Source organism: Tursiops truncatus, chromosome 2, assembly GCF_011762595.2.
Source record: "Tursiops truncatus isolate mTurTru1 chromosome 2, mTurTru1.mat.Y, whole genome shotgun sequence".
NCBI classification, from domain to species: domain Eukaryota; kingdom Metazoa; phylum Chordata; class Mammalia; order Artiodactyla; family Delphinidae; genus Tursiops; species Tursiops truncatus.
In genome coordinates, this window is record NC_047035.1 from 78122013 (window position 1) to 78145897 (window position 23885).

At 42.6% G+C, this 23885-nt stretch overlaps 1 protein-coding gene across 2 annotated transcripts in view; it reads right to left on the reverse strand.

Moving 5' to 3' along the window:
* Positions 1-19028, reverse strand: part of ACTC1 (actin alpha cardiac muscle 1) — a 36551-nt gene extending 17523 nt beyond the window's left edge. Inside the window, exons 1-3 of one of the 2 annotated variants that reach the window (XM_073800711.1) lie at positions 18844-19028; positions 17191-18701; positions 5712-5855 (exon numbers count right to left, since the gene is read on the reverse strand). The gene's annotated coding sequence lies outside the window, so the exon portion shown is untranslated. Of the gene's footprint in view, positions 1-4332; positions 4551-5711; positions 5856-17190; positions 18702-18843 lie in introns of those variants that run through there. The other variant, XM_033851420.2, reaches the window with a different exon arrangement.
* Between the last annotated feature and the right edge of the window lie 4857 nt (positions 19029-23885).

Below are 23885 nucleotides of genomic sequence, written 5' to 3' on the forward strand. Positions count from 1 at the left end.
CTGGTTTAAAAACTAGACCATTACGGGACTTCCCGATGGTGCAGTGGTTAAGAATCCACCTACCAACGCAGGGGACATGGGTTCGATCCCTGGTCCGAAGATCCCACATGCTGTGGAGCAACTAAGCCCATGTGCCAAAGCTACTGAGCCTGTGATCTAGAGTCCACGAGCTACAACTATAAAAAAACAAACAAAACAAACAAACAAACAAAAACCCCAGACCATTACCATGTACGGTAGCTTGAGAACCCAACCTAACAGATAAAATAGGCACATCATTTCATTTCAGAGAAAAAAATGAAAGTATAGCTACATTTCTGACCTCCCTGTTGTACCTCCTCAATTTAAACAGCCTAGGAGTTAAGACTTTTTAACATAAGGTTAATTGACACAGTGACATTTCACAGAAAACCATTCCCACCTGAAAAATTCCTCTGATTCTATGTTGTCAATGAACACTTAATTGCGAATGATATGAACCTCCACACTGGCTATGATGGACTAGCATGTTCCCATCCAACACAACTAGGAAAGTTGGATAAAGCATTAAAAAAACCCATTTATTTGACGGCACTGAAGAACTATCAAGGAAGGGAAGACTTTAGGGGCCAAGATCATCAGAGAGAAGGGAAGTAAAGAGTATAGCCCGGGGGCTTCCCTGGTGGCGCAGTGGTTGAGGGTCCGCCTGCCGATGCAGGGGACACGGGTTCGTGCCCTGGTCCGGGAGAGTCCCGCATGCCGCGTAGCAGCTGGGCCCGTGAGCCGTGGCCGCTGGGCCTGCGCGTCCGGAGCCTGTGCTCTGCAACGGGAGAGGCCACAGCAGTGAGAGGCCCGCGTACCGCAAAAAAAAAAAAAAAAAAAAGAATGTAGCCCAATATATGTTGCTGCTTTTCCCCTTGAGGCCTTTGCCAGTTTGTCAGGGGTGGGGAATGGCAGCTACAGCAGAAGCTGAGAAGAAGGTGGCAGCCAGAAGCTAAGAACTAAGCAGAGATGAAAACAGTCTCCGTGGGCTGGGGTCGGGGAGAGGCAGAGTTGGAGTATAGGGTGTGCCAAGAAAGACTGGCCCAGGAAAAAGTCCGGGCCTCGGCCAAGCCCCACAGGGAGGTACTCCTCAGGAGTAAAGCCAGGCTGACAGTAAACAGACTCTGAGTCAGCTCAGTCCCGGGATAGTTTAAAGTGACCGGCCTTACCCTATCTGTCAAAATCAAAAGGAGGAAGATATACTACAGAGCTTTAAATAATCTCTACGGTTTTTCATACATAATGTCTGGTATGTAATAAAAGAGTACTTGGCAAGACCAAATAATCGAAAACCCACAAGAAAAGAAGTAAGAGACAATGGAAAGAGACCAGCAGGAGATCCAGACACTGAAATTATCTGACATGAATGTTAAGTGTATTTTTAAAAAAACTGATTAATATGTTCAAGAAAATAAATGGCAAAATGGAGAATTTCATCAGAGAATTGGAATCTATGAAAAAGAATGACATGAAATTGTAAAACTAAAGCACATAATAAATATAATAACTGGGATAAACTTAAAAGCAGATTGACACAGTTGAAGGAAGGATTAACGAGCTTTAAGATAGAGAACTAAAGCACAGAGAGCAAAAGAATGCAAGGTTGGTTTAACATTTAAAAATCAGTTTGTGTAACTCAGCACATTAACAGAATACAGGAGAGTAATCCTGTGATCCATCCAATATATGCAGAAAACACATTTGATAAAAGTTAACACCCATTCATAATAAAAGCTCCTAGTAAATAAAGAATAGGAAGAAAACCCTTAGTCTAATGAAGAGTATCTACATCAAAGCTAAAGCAGACAGCACATTTATGTCTTGTTCCCTGAGACTGTAAAGAGGACAGAGATGCCTGGTAGCATCGCTTCTATTCTACATTATACCAGTGATCCTAAGCAGTGCACTAAGGCAGGAAATAGAGTCAAAGGTATAAGAATTGGAAAGGAAGAAACAAAGCTGTAATAATAGTGAGTGTAAAAAATATGAAAGGATTGGGGCTTCCCTGGTGGCGCAGTGGTTGAGAGTCCGCCTGCTGATGCAGGGGACATGGGTTCGTGCCCCGGTCCGGGAGGATCCCACATGCTGCGGAGCGGCTGGGCCTGTGAGCCATGGCCACTGAGCCTGCGCGTCCGGAGCCTGTGCTCCGCAATGGGAGAGGCCGCAGCAGTGAGAGGCCCACGTACTGCAAAAAAAAAAAAAAAAAAAAAAAAAGAAAGGATTTATAGCCAAACTAATTTAATAAATGAATATAACAAAGTCAGTGAATGAAAGGACAATATACAAAAATCAACTCTATCTCTACCTGTCAGCAATAAACAAATTTTTTAAAAAATTTAAAATATGCCATTTCACACATGAAAAGATGCTCAACATCACTAACGATTAAAGAAATGCAAATCAAAACTGCAATGAAGTACCACCTCACATGGGTCAGAATGGCCATCATCAAAAAGTCTACAAATAACAAATGCTGGAGAGGGTGTGGAGAAAAGGGAACCCTCCTACACTGTTGTGGGAATGTAAATTGGTGCAGCCATTATGGAAAACAGTGTGGAGGTTCCTCAGAAAACTAAAAATAGGATTACCATATGATCCAGCAATCCCATTCCTGGGCATATACCTGGACAAAACTATAATTCAAAAAGATACACGCACACCCCAATGTTCACTGCAGCACTATTTACAATAGCCAAAACATGGAAACAATGTAAATGTCTATCGACAGATGAATGGATAAAGAAGATGTGGTATATATATACAATGGAATACTACTCAGCCATAAAAGAGAATGAAATGATGCCATTTGCAGCAACATGGATGCAACTAGAGATTATCATAATAAGTGAAGTAAGTCAGAAAGAGAAAGACAAATACCATATGATATCACTTATATGTGGAATCTAAAATATAGCACAAATGAACCTGTCTACAAAACATAAACAGACTCATAGACATAGAAAACAGACTTGTGGTTGCCAAGGGGGAGGGAGGTGGGGGAGGGAAGGATTGGTAGTTCGGGGATAGCAGATGCAAACTATTATATATAGAATGAATAAATGACAAGGTGCTACTGTATAGCACAGGGAACTATATTCAATATCCTGTGATAAACCATAATGGAAAAGAATATAAGAAAGAATGTTTATATGTGTATAACTGAGTCACTTTGCTTCACAGCAGAGATTAACACAACATTGTAAATCAATTATACTTAAATAAAAAAATTTTTTTAAATAAATAAAATATGCCATTTAAGATAGCATCAGAAAACATCAATACCTAGGATTAAAGCCAATTAAAGATATTTAAGACCTCTGTACACAAAACTAGAAAACATTAGTACAATAAGTTAAAGAAGACCTACGTAAGTATTATCTCTAATCTTTCCTGCCAAATCGTTTCTCCTTTTCTTCTAATCTCCGTAGGCATTCCCTTTCAAAAGATCTTTCCAGCACAACGCCAAGCCAACTTGATTCCCAGCACTCCTTCCTGTGTGTCACCCCTAGCCAGCCCCCGCTCTCCCATCTTCTAACGGATACATGTTGCTTGTTCTATGTTTATTGCAGGTCATAAACACATGCACTTCAGTCAGATGTCTTTAATAACTTCTTTGTGCTTATCCGTTTTCTTCTTTTGAAATGTTGGCTTCCAAAGTCCAGGAACCATAGTGTATTATCTCCCTCACAGCCTGCTAATGAGGTATAGTTTTGATTGAGTGAAGCTAAGAAAAATACAACAGTTTTTAAGAATGTTATTTTTATCTGTTTTAAGGAGGAAGTTTTATTCTATATTTTGACTCTTAAGGATATTTGAATGTGAAAAACACTATTTAAGAATTTAGTTGCCTTTGCTATTACTTATTTTCAACTTACTTCTTTGATGGTCTTGAAAAACCACCAAAGGATTATAAATTTTCTGAGCAATGAACTGAGAAAGAATTCTTATCCTGTGATAAATTATCTCCAGATTCTGTTGAGTTGCTCTGAAAAAAAACTAGGGTATGTGTAAATTGGGGGAAGGGAAGGAAGGGGTTTGTAACCTGGGTGTTTATGTATAACATTGTGTCAGTATAATATAGAACAATTTAACCTTGGCCAAACAAAGGAGGGGAAATCATGAGTGTATCAGAGACTTGTACTGGACTTGTCCCTCTGCCCTGCCTTCGGAGTCAGGGAGAGATTCCTATCCTGTGCTAATTTGTGGATTTTCTCTAGTAGAAAGTAAGATGTGAATCTCACCTCCAAAGTGAATTTGAGATATTCAATTTAGGGACTGCATGGAAACAGAAATAAAAAGCAACCAACTCACAACCAAAGTTCTTTTCATTAAAGTGTCAGCAAGTCTTCAAAGCTGATGTCTCCTATTTCATATAAATGAAAAGAAAACCAGATGACACGAGGCCTAGAAAATAAACACCATGTTTATAATTAGCTCTTCCAGAGATCTGGTCATGTCCATGTGTGACACGACCCAGTCTTAGTATTTCATAAGGCACCAGGAGGCAAAAAAAAATCCTCTCTTCAAGGAAAATCCCTGTACATGTAAGAAACGTGCCTACATGATCAGGCCTCCCTACTACCTAACGGGCTGCCATGGGGGTGCCAGGGAGGGGGTCTGGGAATATTTGCACTGCTCCCTTCTCCCAGTTCTCAAAACTATATTCCTTTCTGTTTAGCTAATTAGAGACTCAGTTAGGATTATCAAGGTATTTCTTTTTTGCCCTTTGCCCCAGTAAGGGTAAGCCTATTGTATTATAAAAACACATTATTCTTGTTTACTTAAATTAGGTTTATGTTATTTGATCATCTAAAAGCAAAGATTTAGATTGGAACCAAAGTCAGTTGATCCTTTTTGCCAGCTTGAGCTGGCTGGTATGATGAAAGGAAGGGCAGCAGTGCCACTGGTATTGTCACAATGTCTAGTTTTAGAACAACAAACAGAGAAGAATGATAACTGGCACAGGGGAGGCATGCTTAGAAGACTACTGAGGAACTTGACGGTGGAGAGAAGATTTGTGAAGGCAGAAAATGTGTATTATTTTTATCAAGTGCCCTCCTGAAGGCAACTGTTGACTGTCATAAGTCTGCATAGTTGGAACTCTGCAGTAGATAGACCATACCTCCTGATATTCATTTGAAAAAATAGAAGACACAATCCCCAAGGACATTGTCCAGACAGTTAGTGTTGAATGGAGAAAGAGTTTACTACAGGCTGGAGTGATCAGGGAAGACTTCCTGGAGGAGGTAGTGTTCGGTCTTGAGGTTTGAGTAGAGTTGACAAGGAGGACAGGAAAGGGAGTGGCACCCCAAACAAGAGGCACAGAAGAAGCAAAGCTTTAGAGGTGGGAAAGTTCAAGACATTTTCAATGGAAACTAAGGAACGTGGCCTGGCTGAAGCAGAGATGTTTGGGGATATAGTTTATTAAATGCATTTGACAACTTAATTAAAAGGAGAGAGAGAGATGCATTCTAATGACACGCTTCTTTATCAGAAACTTGTTTTTTAACCAGAAGTAATGATAATATCAGGAGCACAAGGGGTACATCTAAGTCCCCGGAAAAGACTGGTTTGGATGCAAACATAATAAGAATGAAACACACATCCATGTGTTTGACAAAAAGCCCCCATCCTAGATGAACCCACCATGTACCTTCTCCGGGCTTATACCCCAGCAGATGAAAACTTACCGGGACATTTTACCCACATAGAGCATTAGCTGCCCAGCCATCTTTATATGTTTCTCTGGTCAGTTCATGACTTGATTCTCCACATCACTTCACACCTTTTCACTTCCTTCAAAGCTTCAATGAACTCCCACTCTTGAGACAGCCCTGTGAAAAGGACTTTTAGAGGTGAGGCTAGTGGATGAATCCCAGTTACTACCAGGAGTTTGGAATGAGGGACCTCTAGTAGCATCATTTCCTAGGATTTCACTTGTCTTCTTCCCTGAATTTCTCCCTCCACACTTTACGTGTACTAACTCCTGGACTTTTTCTCCTCCCACCTGTACTCTCCCACAGTGGTGTGCCGCTAAACTGGCTCTCTGAAAGAAAGAAAGCCTGGATTTGTTAGCGTTTGTTGATTTCTGTGGTATAAAGATTCCCACCACAGCTGCTTTCAAGCTACCACCAGCTTGAAATATTTAACAACCACCAAGATCCTGGGAGGCAGGTCTGGCTCTCTGGATCACCTGCGTCACACCGGGCTCCCTTCTCATTCCTCAGACCACTCTTCCCAGAGGCCTCTGCTCTCTGGCCTTTGTAGGGATTTTGTGCTTCATAATAGGGTCGCAGCAACCAGGATCAGCTGGCTGAAGTATCCTGAAATCACTGACGTTAGACCTGTAGGATGCTAAACCACACCTTTTACTGTTCCACGGCTTAGGGCTCACCTTTCATCTCTCACGAAGTTCAATATTCTAGCAGTACCAGGCAATGTTAGGGAAGCATTAAACAACAAGATGCATGAAAAAGCCTCTTCCCTCTTCAACGAAATTCTGGTTCCTTAGCATTCTGGGCATAGTTCTTTTGCACACTGACAGGAGGCAAGAGCTGTTATCCCTGATGAATTCTCCTTCAGTGCTTCATACACTTCAATGTTTGTACAATTACCAGGGGATCTTGTTAGAACGTAGATCCTGAGCTTCCCTGGTGGCGCAGTGATTGAGAGTCCGCCTGCAGATGCAGAGGACAAGGGTTCGTGCCCCGGTCCGGGAAGATCCCGCATGCCACGGAGCGGCTGGGCCCGTGAGCCATGGCCGCTGAGCCTGCGCGTCCGGAGCCTGTGCTCCGCAACAGGAGAGGCCACAACAGTGAGAGGCCCGCGTACCGCAAAAAACAAAAACAAAAAAAACCCTGTAGATCCTAATTCAGGAGTGGGAGGGCGCTGAGCGTTAGCATCTTTAACAAGCTCTGAGGACCACACTTTGAGTAGCAGCAGACCGGATGACCTCTAAGGTCCTTTCCAACTCTGGCTGGAGAAGGTTGGTTGGCCTGTTGAGTAGGACTCTTCATTAACACTCAGCAGTTCTAAGGACTCTAGCGAGGTTTGCCAGCCTTTCAACTCTGTGACCCCGCTGCCCTCACCTTTTGCCACATCTTGGCTAAATTGTCGACTAGTACATCCCACCCTGGCAAAGTCCACATCCTCTGCTCCTCACACAGTCACCTTCAAAGCATTTCTCCGGCTCACCCCTTCTTTCCCACCAACCCACCTCCGGTCCCAGCTTACACTCCCTGGTTCCAGGTCCTTGGTCCAGTTTCCGCAGTGCCCTTGGTACATGTGCATTTTTAACTGGGGCTATTTACACGGTGTCCCTTTTCCATTTGTGTTCTCATGCACATAACATCTATTTACATCCTCTCGTGAGTCTTTAAGAACAGATTTTTCTCCCTTTTGTCCTCTGCTCGGATCCAGGTATGTAGTTCCACACAGGTCATCCCAGGGAGACAACATTCGTAAGTGTCAACCAGTGTCTTCTAGTGTCTCATCTTCCCTGTTCCTTCTTTTTTAAAATTTTTGTCTGTCCACAGAGATAGGTTAATTTTCAAATGCTTTTTATTTTATTATTATTATTAGTTTTGGCCGCTCTGCACAGCATGCGAGATCTTAGTTTCCTGACCAGGGATCGAACCTGCACCCCCTGCATTGGAATCGCGGAGTCTTAACCACTGGACCACCAGGGAAGTCTTCCCCCTGTTCCTCTTTAAGTCCTTCCTTGACTGACCTTCCTTTTTCTATGCTTCAAACATATTCTTCCTCTGCAATACGGTATCACTGAAAATGCCAGGGACCCTGGGTCATAGAGAACCACCTCCTTCCCACTTAGTGTGAAGAGCCTGGAAGTGGGGTGAGAAGGTCCTGCCTGAGTTCAAATCCCACTTGCTCCCCTGATTAGGTATGTATGATCAGGTAGGTGATTTTGCCTCTCCAAAATGATTTCTTTGTAAAAAGGGGATAGTGGTGCCCAACTCAAGCAGTTGTAAGGGTTTAAGAAAATAATTCATGGGAAGCACTTAACACAGTGTCTAGCATGGAGTAAAAAATGTGCGACCTTAAACTCTCTCAGTCTTGGCTCCTTGTGGGCAAAATGAGAATAATAGTACACCCATCATACAGGGTATTTGGGAGGATAAAATGAAGCAGCGTGTGCGGAGTGCCTCAACGCTCCACCCACAGAGGGCCCCCTTGCTTCTCCTTTCCTGCCATGTGTGCAGGATCCTGAGGTCACCCTTGCTCTCGGTGCTTTTTCTCTCCTCTCCCTGCTCCCATTCTCTCAGGCTTCCTTCCTTCTCTTCTTTCCCTTCATAAGTGTTCATTGACTGCAGTGACAGTGTGAGGGGAGAGTGGAATAAGATTGGTCTCCCTTAAAGAAGTGTAATGGGGAAAAACCATGAGCCTACAGGTAAATGGGGATAGAAATATAAAATAATGACCACTTCTATATTAACTTTTTATTCGGTCATTGAAAATTATGTTATGTGGGAAATATCTGACTCTATAAGACATAGTCCTTCTCTCTAGATGTTTATAACTACAAGTATGAGCAACAACAGAATGTTTAATTGAAATAAGATTAAATTGTGGAAAATTTCAACCTCAAACAGAAATTCTATGGCCTAAAAGCCAGTGACCACGACTTAAAATGATATTCTCAGCTGACTAAAATCAGTCTTTTTCTCTCCTGTTTCCATTTTTACTTTGTTGATTGCTTAAAAGAAGAAACTACTAGTGAATTTTGTGTTGCATTCTCTCATCTTACAATGGATCCCAGGGGATATATCTTAAAGAGGAAGTGAAGAATTCGTATTCAAGAATATGTCAAGCTACTGGAAAAGAAGAAAATCCTAAGAAATCCTAAGTCCTTTGGAGAAGGGATACAAAAGATGGAAATTGCAATCTTCTTAGATTCTCAACCCTGGCTGCGAAGTAGAATCACTTGGGGAGATTTTAAAAATTATCAAAATCCAGGTCCCGACCTAGACCAATTAAATCAGAATTTCTGGGCATTAGCAGTTTTATAAGTTCCCCAGGTGATTCCAATGTGCATCCTTGGTCGAGAAGTGTTCTGTTAGTTGATCAGCAGGAAACACCACCTGTTAAGCAGATTGGTAAAGGAAGGTAAGAGTCCAACTTCATCTGAGAGCACACTCTCACTCTTGTTCTGACCTCCAACCAAGGCCTTTTTTCAATTCTCCAAATGCATCAAAACTTCACAAAGGCCCTCTGCCTAGAATGATCTTACTCCCTCTCCTTTTTCATCCATCCCATTCTGGTTCATTCCCAAGGTTCAGCTCAATGACTTCTCAAGGACGCCTTGGCTAACTTAGACCATAATACCCTATGCTTCTCCTCAGCGTATATTGTAAGTAAATAAAGTACTGTGTAATTAATTGTGTTTTACCTTTATGCCTTCCTAGAGCAGGAGTTCTCAAAGTGTAGGCTGTGGACCAATAGCATCAGCCTATCAACTTGTTAGGAATATGCAAATCTTCCAGCCCCACTCCAGACCTACTTAGTCAGAAACTCTGGGGGTGGGGCTGGGTTTTAAGCAGCCCGCAGGGTGATTCTGATGCAAACTGAGGTTTGAGAGCCAATGGGCTAGAGTCTTAACTCCTTGAGGTGCAAGGATCACACCTGCTTTTTTTTTTTTTCTACTGCTATATCCTCAGTGTCTGCCTCAGTGTCCTGTGTCAGGTATGCACTTGATAAATACTTGTTGCACGAGTGTAAGGCTCAAGAATCTGAGGTGGAGGTCTCTATGCCTGGCAGTAGGGAGCATATTCATTTAGGTTAAAGATAAACTCTCTACCACATAAATCCATGTGCGTCGTGGGAACTTATTCATCCTCAGCTGACGCTGTTGGCAAGGGCCAGCTCACTCAGGGCCTTACGTGGCCTTGTTAAGGGTGGTCTTTATCTTAAGAGAAATTAGAAGATATCAAAGGATTTAAACTGTGAGATGACAGGATTTAGAGGAAGGAAGAGGGTACTGTAGCTTCCAAGAAGGACATTGGTTACAAGAGAAAGGGCAGCCGTGGTGACAAGTGGAAAGAAAGGACTCTGGGTGAGTGTGAGAGGAGGGTAGCTGCCCCTCCGATGGGCTGGTGGCAGAAGACCTCAGGGAGAAACCAGGGGAGGTGGAGAGATGAGACATTTGAATAAAAGGTCTGAGGGGACTGGGGATCTGGCGGAGGCTCTGGAGGCACAGGAAGACTCTGGAAAGGAGGCAAGGAGAGAGGGTGCGTGCTGGGCGGAGCAGCACGAATAACCCAATCTCAACAGTCTCCTGCAGGCAGCTCGGCCCTGGGCCTGATGGAGACCCATGGCTTGTGATGTTGCCTGGCAGCCGCAGTTTCACATAGAGTTGTTTGGGGCCCATTTAATTTCTAATGAGGAATTTCGAGTAGCTCAGCATCGAGCGGGACCTCATGTTCTTGTTCTATGAATAGTGCCTGGGTTCTGGCTGAGAACCTTATTGTCCAGATCTAGCACCATTTTTTATCCTCATAAGTTGCTGGATAAGGTTGATTTTTTTCTTCTTCTCAGTCCTCCCTTCATTCATCTACATACTACGTACCTGGTAGTGCTCTAGGAACTAGGGTTTAAATCTTCCTCTGGAATCCTATTCTCATGGCTGGGTTCCCTCTTCCTACAGCCAGATTTCCTTGATGACAGCTATCAGGCAAGTGACACCCACTGTCACCTCCAGGAGAGGAGTCCCAGGATGTTAACCCGCTCCATGGTTCAAAGTCACCAAGAAAGACACAATTCATGCAGGAACTGGATGGAACAACGTTTCCCTCAAATAGAGAAGAGAAAAAGCAAGATCAGCTTCAGTGTTTGCATATTGGTGCCCCCAGGGCCAGTGGGTCTCACCCTGCAGCTGATGCAGGGTGATGGTCTGCACATACCCTTCTCCTGCTGCAAGAGAAGGACCCAATTCCCTCCTCACCAGTAATGGCTACAGTAGAGGAGTTAACCAGGTGCCATATGACACACAGGCTTACACAGAACAAAAGGAGGACATTTGAGTCTAAAACAGGAAAAGATATTTCCGCACAAGGCAGTAGGCCCAGCACAGGCTGTGAGGGCTTTTTATTTTCTTAAGGAAGGTTTCCAGGGCCAAGGCCCATTCTTATGTGGCTGTGCAGGAGTTGAAAGACTGCATTTCTCAACAACTATCTCACAGAATCTTGGGATTCTTAGAGTTGAAGGAGGTCTTTGGGGTCATTACATATGTCCCCCCATCGTGCTACTTTGTCCATCGTCTACTATGTAGAATTTGGCTGTCAGACGTCAGGAGGCTCCATTACCTGTCCCAACTCACATGCCATGTCCCAGTGAACCCAGCCAGTTACCAGCCATTCCTGGGTCTGATTCAAACAGCTACGAAGCCAACACTCTGACATTTGAGGGAATGAGTATGTAAACAGCCAACAGTAAAGTAAGACAGTATATAGGACAATAGACCCACAAGGTCTGCAGCAACCAATCCAGGAAGCCAAACCTCAACCTCTGTAGCAATCAGCCCAGAAGGATCAGGACTTGGGCAAAGACTGCCAGCTTCCCTACCTTTAATCCCTGCTTCCAGTGCAGGACCAACCGGAGAAAGTCAAATATGCTCCCCAGACCAATCACGTAAGCTGCCCTGCTTCTAGTTAGCCTGCATCCAGCTTCCACAGGTGAACAGCCTCCAATCAGCACATACCTGAGGCCTCCTCCTTTCTGTACTATGAAGCTTTTCTACTTCCTACCTGCCTTTGAGTCTCTGCCAAACACCATTGAAAGTGGCTGAGTCCCTTACTATAGACAGCTCTGAAAAATAGAGCCACTGTTCTCATTTGGAAGTTCTTTATATATTTCCACACATTAGTGGACAACAAATTAAATAAACTTGGAATTATCTCCTAGCTATCATGGACTTGGTGAGATAAAACTCATAACTAGAAGATGCTGAAAGTAATCTGAGGGGAATAGAACTGCATTTTTATATTTTTCAGTTTCATTGAGTTAAAATTGACATAAAATATTGAATTAGTTTAAGGTGTACAACATAATGATTTGATATAGGTATATATTGTGAAATAATACATACTTAGTTAACATCCATCACCTCACAGTTACAGACTTTTTTCTTGTGATGAGAACTTTTAAGATCTATTCTCTTAGCAATTTTAAAATATACAATACAGTATTGTTAACTATAGTTGTATATAACAAGATAAACACTGTATATTTGAAAGTAATGTACGTGCTGTACGTTATATCCACAGAGTTATTTATCATATATCATTTATCATATAACTGGAAATTTGTATCTTTTGACCACCTTCACCCATTTCTCCAACCCTCTACCCCTTACCTCTGGCAACCACTCATCTGCTTTCTGTTTCTATGAGTTAATTTTCTCTTGGTTTTCATATATAAATATCATACAGTATTTGTCTTTCTTTGTCTGACTTACTTCACTTAGCATAATGCCCTCAGGGTCCACCCATGTTGTTCCAAATGGCAGGATTTCCTTATTTTTTATGGCTGAATAGTACTCCCTTGTGTATGTGTGTGTGTATATATATATATATATATATATATATATACATATACATACACCACATCTTCTTGGTCCATTCGTCCATTGTTGGACACAGGTTATTTCCATGTCTTCGTTATTGTAAATAATGCTGCCGTGAACATGGGGGTGCAGATATTTCTTCAAGAAAGCGATTTGTTTCCTTCATATACCCAGAAGTGGAACTGATGGATCATATAGTAGTTCTATTTTTAATTTTTTTTTTTTTTTTTTTTTTTTGCGGTACACGGGCCTCTCACTGGTGTGGACTCTCCCGTTGCAGGGCACAGGCTCTGGACGCGCAGGCTCAGCGGCCATGGCTCACGGGCCCAGCTGCTCCGCGGCATGTGGGATCTTCCCGGACCGGGGCACGAACCCGTGTCCCCTGCATCGGCAGGCGGACTCTCAACCACTGCGCCACCAGGGAAGCCCTATCTCTTGTCTTTTTGATGACTGCCATCCTAACAGGTATGAGATGATATCTCATTGTGGTTTTGATTCACATTTCCTTGATGATTAGTGATGTTGAATACCTTTTCAAGTACCCGTTAGCCATTTTTATGTCTTCTTTGGAAAATGTCTATTCAATTCCTCTGCCCATTTTAAAATCAGATTATTATTATTATTATTTTTTGCTATTGCATTGTATAGAACTGCATTTTTAAAACGTATTTAAATCATATGGAAATCCATGGTCATGGATAGTCATACAGCAGAGAACACTTGTCTAGGGATAAAAGAAAAGAAAAAGACACATGCTATTTTTGCAGGGTATGCTACAGACCATCGAGCCAGAATAAAGATAAGGGTAATATTTTCGTGACATAGATTACAAAACTGGCAAAAAGAGAAAATTCTAGTAAAAGATGTGACTATGAAATGTCTACTAAAAATCTAATTTTTTCCAAAATAGAGAATCAGATGCACTTCTGACTCGCTTTGTTAATATTTCAGGAATAAAACAAACCACAAAACCAAAAAGATTGGGGCTTCCCTGGTGGCGCAGTGGTTGACAGTCCGCCTGCCGATGCAGGGGACATGGGTTCGTGCCCCGGTCCGGGAAGATCCCACATGCCGCCGGAGCGGCTGGGCCGGTGAGCCACGGCCACTGAGCCTGCGCGTCCGGAGCCTGTGCTCCGCAACGGGAGAGGCCACAGCAGTGAGAGGCCCACGTACCGCAAAAAAAAAAACCCCAAAAGATTATGTGGAAGTGGAGGAGGAATCAAAGCTAACAATCTCATTAGAAAGTTCTGAAAATATGGGAGGAATGGAATGAATTGCATTGAATGAACTGGAGAATGCACAGCTCTGCAGGCAACAGACTAGGAAAGATGGCTGGATCTTGGCAGAGTTTTTCTAGAGTCTTGTAATAGTCAGCTGGATCACTGTTGGAAATTTAACAGCCTGTTTTTTTCTTCTGTTCAGCATTACAGCTAAGAGTCCCCACATTTCCATATAAAGCAGCGAGGTCTGCAGTTACGTTATTTTAGCATATGGTCTTATTTCTGCTATGCTAATACTGGTAGATATTTTGGGCAGTTAGGACTAAACACTGAAATAAGAAAAGCCACCACCTACGCTCTGCTACAGTTATAGTTTCCACTTAGAGTTAGTGTTTTCAAATTGCCCACACTTCATTTCAATCAACTTTTATTACTTTACTGAATCAACTTAATGGAGTTTGTATTAAAAAACAATATTGCTCATGATTTCATCAGCTCAGTAATCAGCTCGGTAACTCAGTAATCCTAACTAGAGTGGAAGAAATGAATCTCAAATAAGGGGCCAAGTCTTAGGTCTTCCAAATGCACTTCTCAGCATGCATGCATTCCAGAATTTTCAGCTATATCTACATTTTAATGTAACAGCCAATGCTATGAAGAGAGGATACTGGAAGAAGCATCTCAGATCATAGCTGCATCAAGTATTAGCATTGCAGACTGATTGTTTTTCATTGAAAGATTGAAATTATTCTTTTTTGACAGCTAAATATAATTCACTAAATAAATATTTGCAATCATTAAACAAATACTTGTATATCAACTATGTGCAAGACACTGTGCTTGCTACTGTAAAACAGGTTGACTGAAAGGTGGAAGATTTATTCTCCAAGTTTCTTAAGTTTTAAAATGTATTTCCTTGTTTCTACCCATCCATGTTTCTCTTAGAGGCATCCAATCTATATATCTTAAAATGCCATAAAAATGGTTACATATTTGTTCATTTAACCTAACTTCTTTGAAGAAACGTCGATCAAGCCAATTCACCTTTAATTAAATAAATATTTCTCAAATGTGGTATTTTGGGGGGGCTTGAATGATCTGAAAAGCATGTTCGAGGTAGTCCCCAGAAAGCACAACCTGATAAACAGAAAATGTTGATTCTGTGAAATTCCCCACTGGGTTAGTAGGTATGAGCATCTGGGTGCTGATGAAATGCATGCTTGGATGCCACCCCTTCCACCAAAAGTCTCGGTTCTCCATGTGTGCACACAGCACTCCCATGACTAGGAAGCTATCGATTGTAAACCCACCATCAATTCAACAATTGATATTTGGGGAAAAAGAAGCCACCCTATAAAATGTATACATGGTTATAAATGTTAGAGAGAAAGGTACATCTTAGAGTCCAAGTAACATGATTTTCTTATAAACATACATATATATATGTCATACATACATAATGTGTATTTTTTCTCATAAGCATACCTATATATATTTTAATATCTCTCCCTCTCTCAAACACACACACACACACACACACACACACACCATCGTCATCATTATCTACGTGGGAAAACCTCCAACATCACAGTAAATATATTTCAATCTCACATCCTGATGAACACATGCCACCAGTAGACACACTTCTCACATAAGTGAAACGATTTTCACAGTTTGGGTGCCATTCTCCCTTCTTTAGATATTACAGTGCAAATGAGAATTTCAGTGCAACGATATCATGGTTAGTTTAAATTTACGGCAGTCAGGAAATTCCCAAAGCAGATGAAGAACTTCTAAACATCACATGCGAACACAGCTAAGTATAAATAGCAGTGGTGATCCCAACACTGATTTTCATTGTGTTTAGAGGCATTTAAATCGTATCACATACGGGACTGGATTTTTTTTACGTTGATTTATATAATTTTAATTATTTAGGAACAATCACTTTCTAAAACTCAATAAAGAGGTTAGATGGGACATTTGTGGGGGAAGTTAAACACGGCTCCTAACCACAGGAGAAAAATGTACGGCAAAGGAGAAAAGATAAACAAGAATAGAAGATGACATATAGCCATCTGTCAGCTCCCAAAGGATATGCTGGTTCTCATGACAGTGTTTTCTGTTTTCTTTTTCAATGCTTTACCCAGCAGCATGCTGTTCAGTAAGCAACATTCAGGTATAGGATTGGGACAGATACTACTGATAAGAGGTGACTGCCTTTAGGTATCCCTGATATATAACCTGGCTTGTCCCCTAGCAGATTTTGGACAATGGTTTTAAAGCACATGTTTTAATCCAAGATAAGAAGCTCAAGGCTACTAAAGAGAAGATAGACTTTTTACATATAAGTGTGTGTGAGTGTGTGTGTGTGTGTGTGTATATATATATATATATATATATATATATATATACACACACACATAAATATGTATATATAATATATTTCAAATGCAAGGCAAAAGATACTACAAAGTTATTACAGAATGTAAAGACTCCTGGTTCCAGCAGATGGTATAACAGGATAATCTTAAACTAACCCAGGAAAAACAACTAGAAATGTTGGATAGAAAATAGGAGTATTTTTTAATAAGTGTATAGAAGTCTTTGTTAAAAAAAAAAAAAAAAAAAAGAAAGAAAATCTCCAGATGCTAGAAAGGAAGAGTGGGGGGATGGGGGGAAGAAATGAAAAAAAAAGGCAAAAAAAAAAAAAAAGAATAAAAGGAAGAGGCAACTGAAAACCTGAGAGGTAAGGATGTGTTCTGATGCAGGGGCTAGTCTAGAAAATGCTATCCACTACAGTAACCTAAGGGCTTGAGTCATTTTTTCCCTTTTAGGTTGACTTAAAGTTCTATAAATTTTCCTGAGAATTACCAATCTGATGCGTACATATTTTAGTGTGTAGCTTGATGAATTTAAAAAATGTTTACACCCGTGTAACCAGTACCCCCAGTCTAGATATAGAACACCTCTATCACCCCAGAAAGTTTTCTTAGGCCCCTTCCAGTCAATCTCTATACCCACAAGCAATTATTGTTCTGATTCCTATCACCATAGATTCCAGTGACCATGTTTTTGAATTTTATATAAGTGGAATCATAACCTATGTATTCTTTTATGTAAGCCTTCTTTCCACAATGGGGTAAGAAGATGTATCTATCTATAAATAACTGTGCCTAAAAGAGTTGCTTACCTCTGACAAAACCTAATGATAATGCCAAAGGGTATTTTTGGAGAATTTCAACCAACACCCTACTGTACTGTAACGGGAATACAGAGGATTCCAGTACCAATCTCATGCTCTGCCTCATGAAGAAGCTGCTGGTAACCCTCAAGCAGTGTGGATGGGGAATGAACTCTATTTGGACCCACCTTTATGGTGCAAATTACTTCTGTCACGCAGGCATGGATCTGTGTGCGAATGCTGACGTTTTCTTCAAGGATCATAGTTTCCAGATTTGGTCTTCACTGGATGCACTTATTTGTAGACCGTCTTCAAGCTCTGAGTCATTATTATTTTGTTAACCTGAGTAGTCCTGCAGCTCACGTTTCTAACACGGGCATGATGGGTCTTCTATTTCTCAGGAGCCGGGGACAAGGCAAGTTTCGTTCTGTTTTCCTGGGACAAAGACGTGGGAAGGCCTTCATATCTAGTTTCCTCATAAAAGTCTCTTTCTGTTTGAAGAAGCTTTTGTGCAACACCTTGATGCTTCCTCAAATCAACAAGAGCACAGAACTTCTATTTAATTTACTCCCCAAATTGCACGATTACATACACTGCAGGCAGTCTGGAGCAGTGAGGGGCTGTGAGAGGGACCCTTGATTGGTTTCCTCTCACTCATTCTAAAGGTGGTGGTGATGACAGTGGCCTAGAGATATATTATCTTTCTTTGGCTCTCCAGGTATGGGAATGAATTTTTTTAAATGACTGGGGAGAAGCACAGATACCCAGTTATAAATTCCACCACTTCAAGATTTCATTAGCACACTACATTCAGGTGAGTGAGCATTTGGTGCTTACTAGGTAATGATTGATGCTGACCCTGAGCAACTAGAAAGCTGCAGGATGGCTGGCATCCTTCAGATGCTGCAAACAGATGGCCACAGGATCAGTACACTGTCCCTGTTGAGCTGTTAAATGGCGCTGTGCTAGCTTCCCAGGCTTGAAAAGAAATTCAGTTGGTAACATCCTAGCAGAGCGCGGCACACATGCCATACAGGTGACTTTAGCTGGTGCGCTTTCTCACAGCTCCTCTCTCAATGCGAATGTCTGTCAGTATGTGCACCACTTTCCTCCCAGTGGTCAAATGTTTGACGTTTTAGTTCGTCTGTGATGGCAAAGGTCCTCTTTGTTCGAAGCTCCAGGCAGGGTTTAACCAGAGCAGCTCAGGGCACGGCCACTGGGATTGGATATGTGCTTTGCGATGTCTTCATCTAAAGGCTGTTGGACAGCTTTTCCACCACAGCGAAGGAAGGAGGGAGGAAACATTTCGGCTGGGCCAAGGTGGGCGTGGGAAGGAAAGGAGGTGAGCACAGGCTCCCTGCCCCGCGCAGGAATGCAGGAGTGGAGGCGAAAACAGGCCGGTGAGCACGGTGACTGGGATGGGCCTGGGGAGGGCAGTGAAGAGTTCAAGACCTCTGGCACTGGAAGTCGCAGCAAATGTTGACAAGGAGGAGGGGAAAGGGACCCAGGGGAGAGCCTGGGCCGTGAGCCAGAAGCAGAAGAGAAGGCTTTGTGCGCCCCCCAGCACACGCCACCTTAGTGGGGTACGCTCCTGTGCGGATGCCTGCGGCCTCCCTCTCGGCCAGGCACTTGCAGCTGAGCGGTGAGTCAGCGCTGGGCCGTTGTTCATCCTTTTTTGAAGCCAAGTCTCTAGTCATTTCTGAAAAAAGAAAAATGATTGAGGAGGAGCTGGTTTTTCACCTTCAGAACGGATGTGAGTGAACCCATTATGTGTCTTACTAATAAAAGCAATCACGTCTTAAGAGCAGCGTGGGGTTGGGGAATGAATGCTCCTTGAATACCTTTTGTCCATCAGTGATGCTGCCGTCCATGGTGCCAAAGGATAGGTAGAGCTTGCCCAGCAGCGACACATGAGGCTCTGTCAGGGCACCACCGCCCCTAGAAATACATTTCAGAAAGCCAAGTGGTGCTTTTGCTAATTTGAGAGGCCAGAGTGAGCTGCTCACCCACTACACGTATTTCAGGAACAGATGAAAATGGACTCCGTGCCTCCTTCCTCTCAGCAGGCCCCTCTCCACTCCCCCAGAGCTTCCACCTTGTTTCCTGGTGGCACAGAACTCTACACACCAGCCGCCCCCTCCCCGTTCCCAAAACGTGGGTCTGCCCTTCTGGGTAGCACCTCCACGCACGAACCAGTCACAGTTATAAGGCCCGTACTCAAAATCCTGGTTCAAATCCTGGCTCCACCACTTACTGGCTGTGTCAACCTTGAATGGGTTTCTTAATTACTTTAAGCTTCGATGTCCTCATCTATAAAACAGGAAATCTATTGCCCTGGGGTTGTTGTGAGAATCAAATGTAACCATCTGTGTAAAACACACACCACAGCATCTGATGTATAAATACTCAGGAAACACCATCATCATCATCATCACTGTCATCATCTCAGGTCTTTTCCCCAGATCATGCCTGCTCTGTGTCAGAGGCAGACGACAGCAGCCCCATCGCGTGTGTTGTTCCCTGACATTGTTCTGCTAAACCAACGTATGACAGAAGCGGAGGATTTGGACACTGCCAGGAATAAGAAGGAACCTTCTTGTCCAGATCTTTTCAACTATTTAAAAGCATGCTCAGCAGGTTCGGATGTACATATTTATTATACTGCTGGTCTGACAGAAGGATGCTGCGACACAGTAAGGATGCCCTAAACATTTTTAGCCAAATAAATGATTCCTGAAAAATTTCTGTCTAGCAAACCAAGTCACATATTCCTTCTTTATATCAGGTGGCTTCTAACCAGCTTGAAACCTGCCCCTCTGGAATCCAATCTAATGTGGGAGAGAAGAAGATTCATAAGCAAGGAACTATAACATCATGTGGTAACACCACCATTGAGGTAGATGATAATCACGGTAATGACAGCTATGATTTACTGCGTTCCCACTCTGGGTCTGGCATTACACTAGTCAATCCTGTATCTCCACATACTTAATCCTTATAACAACTCTTCAAGGAAAGTCTTCTTACCTCAATTATGCAGATGAGGAAACTAAAGCGATGTGGGTCAGGGTCACCCAGTGAGCGAGCGGCGGAGCTCCTTTAGGGATTTCTAATTTAGGTCTGCCTGGCAACACCCCCCCCCCACACACACCTGTCTTAAACACCTGGGCCATGTCCTGGGTCAGGGCCTTCCACTGCTATTCTCTCTGCCTCACCCTCTTCCAGCATTTGCTCAGTGGGGCCTTCCCTCACCAGCATGAGTGCCTAGGACACAGGAAGACAGTGAATGTCACAGGAGCAGGTCTGAGGAGCCCACAGAATCTGAGTCACACAGATCAGGGATGAGTATTCCCTGAAGGAGGGCAGACGGTCACCCACAGGCCTGGCCCTGGGCAGCATTTGGAAACAGGTGAACTGCTCTCTAACTCCAGGTACCACAGGCCCTCAGGTACCCTACATCTTTTCAAATCTTCTCTCAGGAAATGTGCGAATAAACACTAACATGTGCAATGCGTTGGCCAACCCAAGTACTTTTCGTCTCACTGTGGGAACAGATCCTAAGCCACAAAACTGAATCTCTAATGGTGGATTTCTATATGTCAGTGACAAATCTGGTGAGGACACACTTCCCTACTCCTCCTACCCCCAGTACCTCATAGGTGGCTTTCTGATCTCCTTATGAGCCTACCAAAGCAATTTTTGAAAGGCATTCAGCAAAAGATAGACAGAAAAGTTCTTTGTGACTAACTCCCCATTACTCAGAAAATTTAAGTGGATCAAACATCCCATCCCCCTTCACCCTCTGAGCATGTGGGTAATCACAATGTTACTGTATAATGTGAAAATTTCCAAATAGAACTAAACTCAGGTCTATAAATATACATGATTAAGGATTCAAATATAGCACTGCTGTATTTTCATGGGGGCTATTTCTGTGTGGTGATTGCCTCGCTGATTTGCAATTTCAGAATACGAATGGCTTTTCTCCATAACTAATGGGGAACTTGGCAGGGTGCTGCACACCCAGGCCCCGTCTGAGAAAAAGTCTGTTGAACAGTGATAAGTGCTCTTCTTCCCAGTTACATAAGCAGAGCTGACAAAAGGCAGCAGTACGACTCCAGATCCTGCTAAGATGAAATAGTGTTTGTTGGGTTTCTCTTCTGGTGCTAGAGGAATACTGACTCTTCTGGTAATTAATAATGAAATGATCATGAGTCTGTATCCCTCTATGATATTTTAAATTAAGCGCACTATGGTACAAGTTAGGAATAAATGGCAATGGAGAGTTCTTTGACACTCGATTCACAAATAACTAAAAAATGCTTAAATACAAATGATGTAAATAAATTCATATCCATGGTGACTGAACCGAAGAGGACCTGCCTGAAGCAAACTCTATGGCTGTTAAAAGCAAAACATTATCATCTCCAGCAAACAGAGAGAAAAGTAGATTTCCAACGTGTCCTGAACTCCACATCATAAAGCAACGTTTCCAGTATCGTCACAGACAATACAACCCCCCTCTGAGCAAGGTCTCTGTGGTTATATTCTGAAAACAGTTTAGAGAATGACGGACTTTGGACTCGAAGCTCAAATCCCAGTTCTCTCACTTATAAATTTTGTTACTTTGGACAAATAAGGCTTAGAGAAGTTTTCTCATCTGTACCGTGGAGATTTCAAAGTAATACCAAAGCCTCAGGGTTATTGAGAAAATTAAATGAGAGAAGGCATTTAAAAGCACAGTATTTAGCATATAGTAAATACTCAGTAAACATCTTTAATATTTTGTCTGAACGTCTATCTTCAGTGTCTCTCATTGATTCTGAGCCTCCTTTTCCTGGCTCCATGGTTCTTATTTCTGGAGGACCTTAGGACACTCCTTCCTGCCAGCCACTTTCAGGGAAATAGGCCAGGTAAAGAAATAGAACCCAACTCCATGTCAGAACCCCAAACCTTGTGTGAAAGAAACAATTCTAGAGTAGTTGCTCCTTAAGATAGGGGTTTAAATATGGTGGAGAAAGAAAGCTAGGACCCCAAATTTAAACCAACACCAGAGAGAGTTAGTATGAAGCTAATGAAGGTTAAGTTTCAAGACTCCTCTCTTGCATGGCCCCTTCCAAAGCCTTATACCTAATTTTGTGTTCATAATTTTGCATCCTTTTTCTTAAATATGGCTCTTAAATTTGTATACACTTTGGGCCCACCAAAACCTGGAACTGCCCGTGTCTAGTGAATATGCTCTGAGCCCATCTGGTAGCAGGGGTGACCTGAAGCTGTGGATCACAGGGCTAGCCTTCCATGTCTTTCTTTCACCTTCTTCTAATGAGTCCCAGGATTGGTCAAAGGTCAAGGATAAGGCTATACCTGCAGGTGGGGTCTAAACATTCCTTGATGAAAAGAAGAGTCAGTGGTATCAGGAATGAGGCAGAGTCTGATCAACCTGAGGATTAATGGTAATTCTCTAGAGACTTAGAGTTCAGTAAGGGAAATGAGACAGTACGAAATAGGTACAGAAAGGCATTAAATCAGTGTTTTTCAAATGTGGTCCAGTCCAGCTGTGATGGAATGGCCTGACCAATCCTCACCAAGAACAACTGAAAAAGCTGGATAGAAATTGAGAAAAAAATCTGTCTGAAGGCACTAGAAACCTGCCGAGATAGCCAGGACTTGAGGGGAGGCGACTTATTGAGGTGATCCCAAGTTTTTGCACACTGCTTTACCCCTAGGGGCATGCAATGGAGTGAATGGGTATACTCGCAAAATTCTTACGTTGAAATCCTAACTCACAATGTGATGATATTTGGAGGTGTGGCCTTTAGGAAATAATTAAATTATGAGGGTGGATCCTTCGTGGATGGGATTAGTGTCCTTATAAAGGGGACCCCAGAGAACATTCTTGCCCTCTTTCCAACGTGTGTGGTCACAGAGAAAAGGTGGTCCTTTATGAACCAGGGAGTTGGCTCTCACCTGACCTAAATCTGCCAGCACCTTGATCTTAGGCTTCCTAAAGAACTGTGAGAAATAAATGTTTGCTGCTTAAGCCACCCAGTTTATGATATTTTTGTTATAGCAACCCACATGGAATAAGACAGGGCATTTGGCAATTCTTGGTGCAGGGCAAATGGCTGAGAAGTTAGCAGTAATTTGACGGGGCTGGGAAGATAAAAATTGAAGTTTGAAGCTGCCACGGCAATTAGGACATGTAGAATCAAGATCCTAGAGAAGAGGGGTGCAAAAATGTGATCCCAACAACAGCATAAGTTTTCTTCAAGTTATTTACTGATTAAGTTGTGCAGGCAAGAGGCTTAGAGCCAAACAGAAAGTGGCTGAAAAAGCAAAGCAGAATATTTAGCAATTTCATAATGCTATGGAGACAAAAACTGAATTTGGAACCTACCAAAAAGGACTGATCCCCCCCAAATATCTCAGGCCCTCAGCTGGGATGTCTAGATGGTTACACCCTAGGAATAAGAGCGAGCCAGAACTCGACTGACCTTCCCAAAGACAGCACACCAGCCTGGGAGAGGTGTGGCCCCAACTGGATTGAGGTGATCTGCCTCCAGGCTGCCTGTGAGAGGAGAGGGTAAATCCTCTCTGGAGGGAGAAAACATCATCCAGAGCCCGTGCAATGTTTCACATACAATGTCAGACATTCATTAAAGTACTGCCAGGCATAGCAAGAAACAGGACTGAGAGAAAAACAGGCAACAGAAACACAGACAGGTAATCCAGATACTGGAGTTATCAGACACACCGAAACAAGTGTGATTAATATGTTCAAGAAAATAGATTACAACATGGAGAAATGGAATGTGTTAAAAGAGAATAAAATGAAAATTATGGAGGTGGAAAATGCAAAAACTAATAGTAGCACTCAATAGGT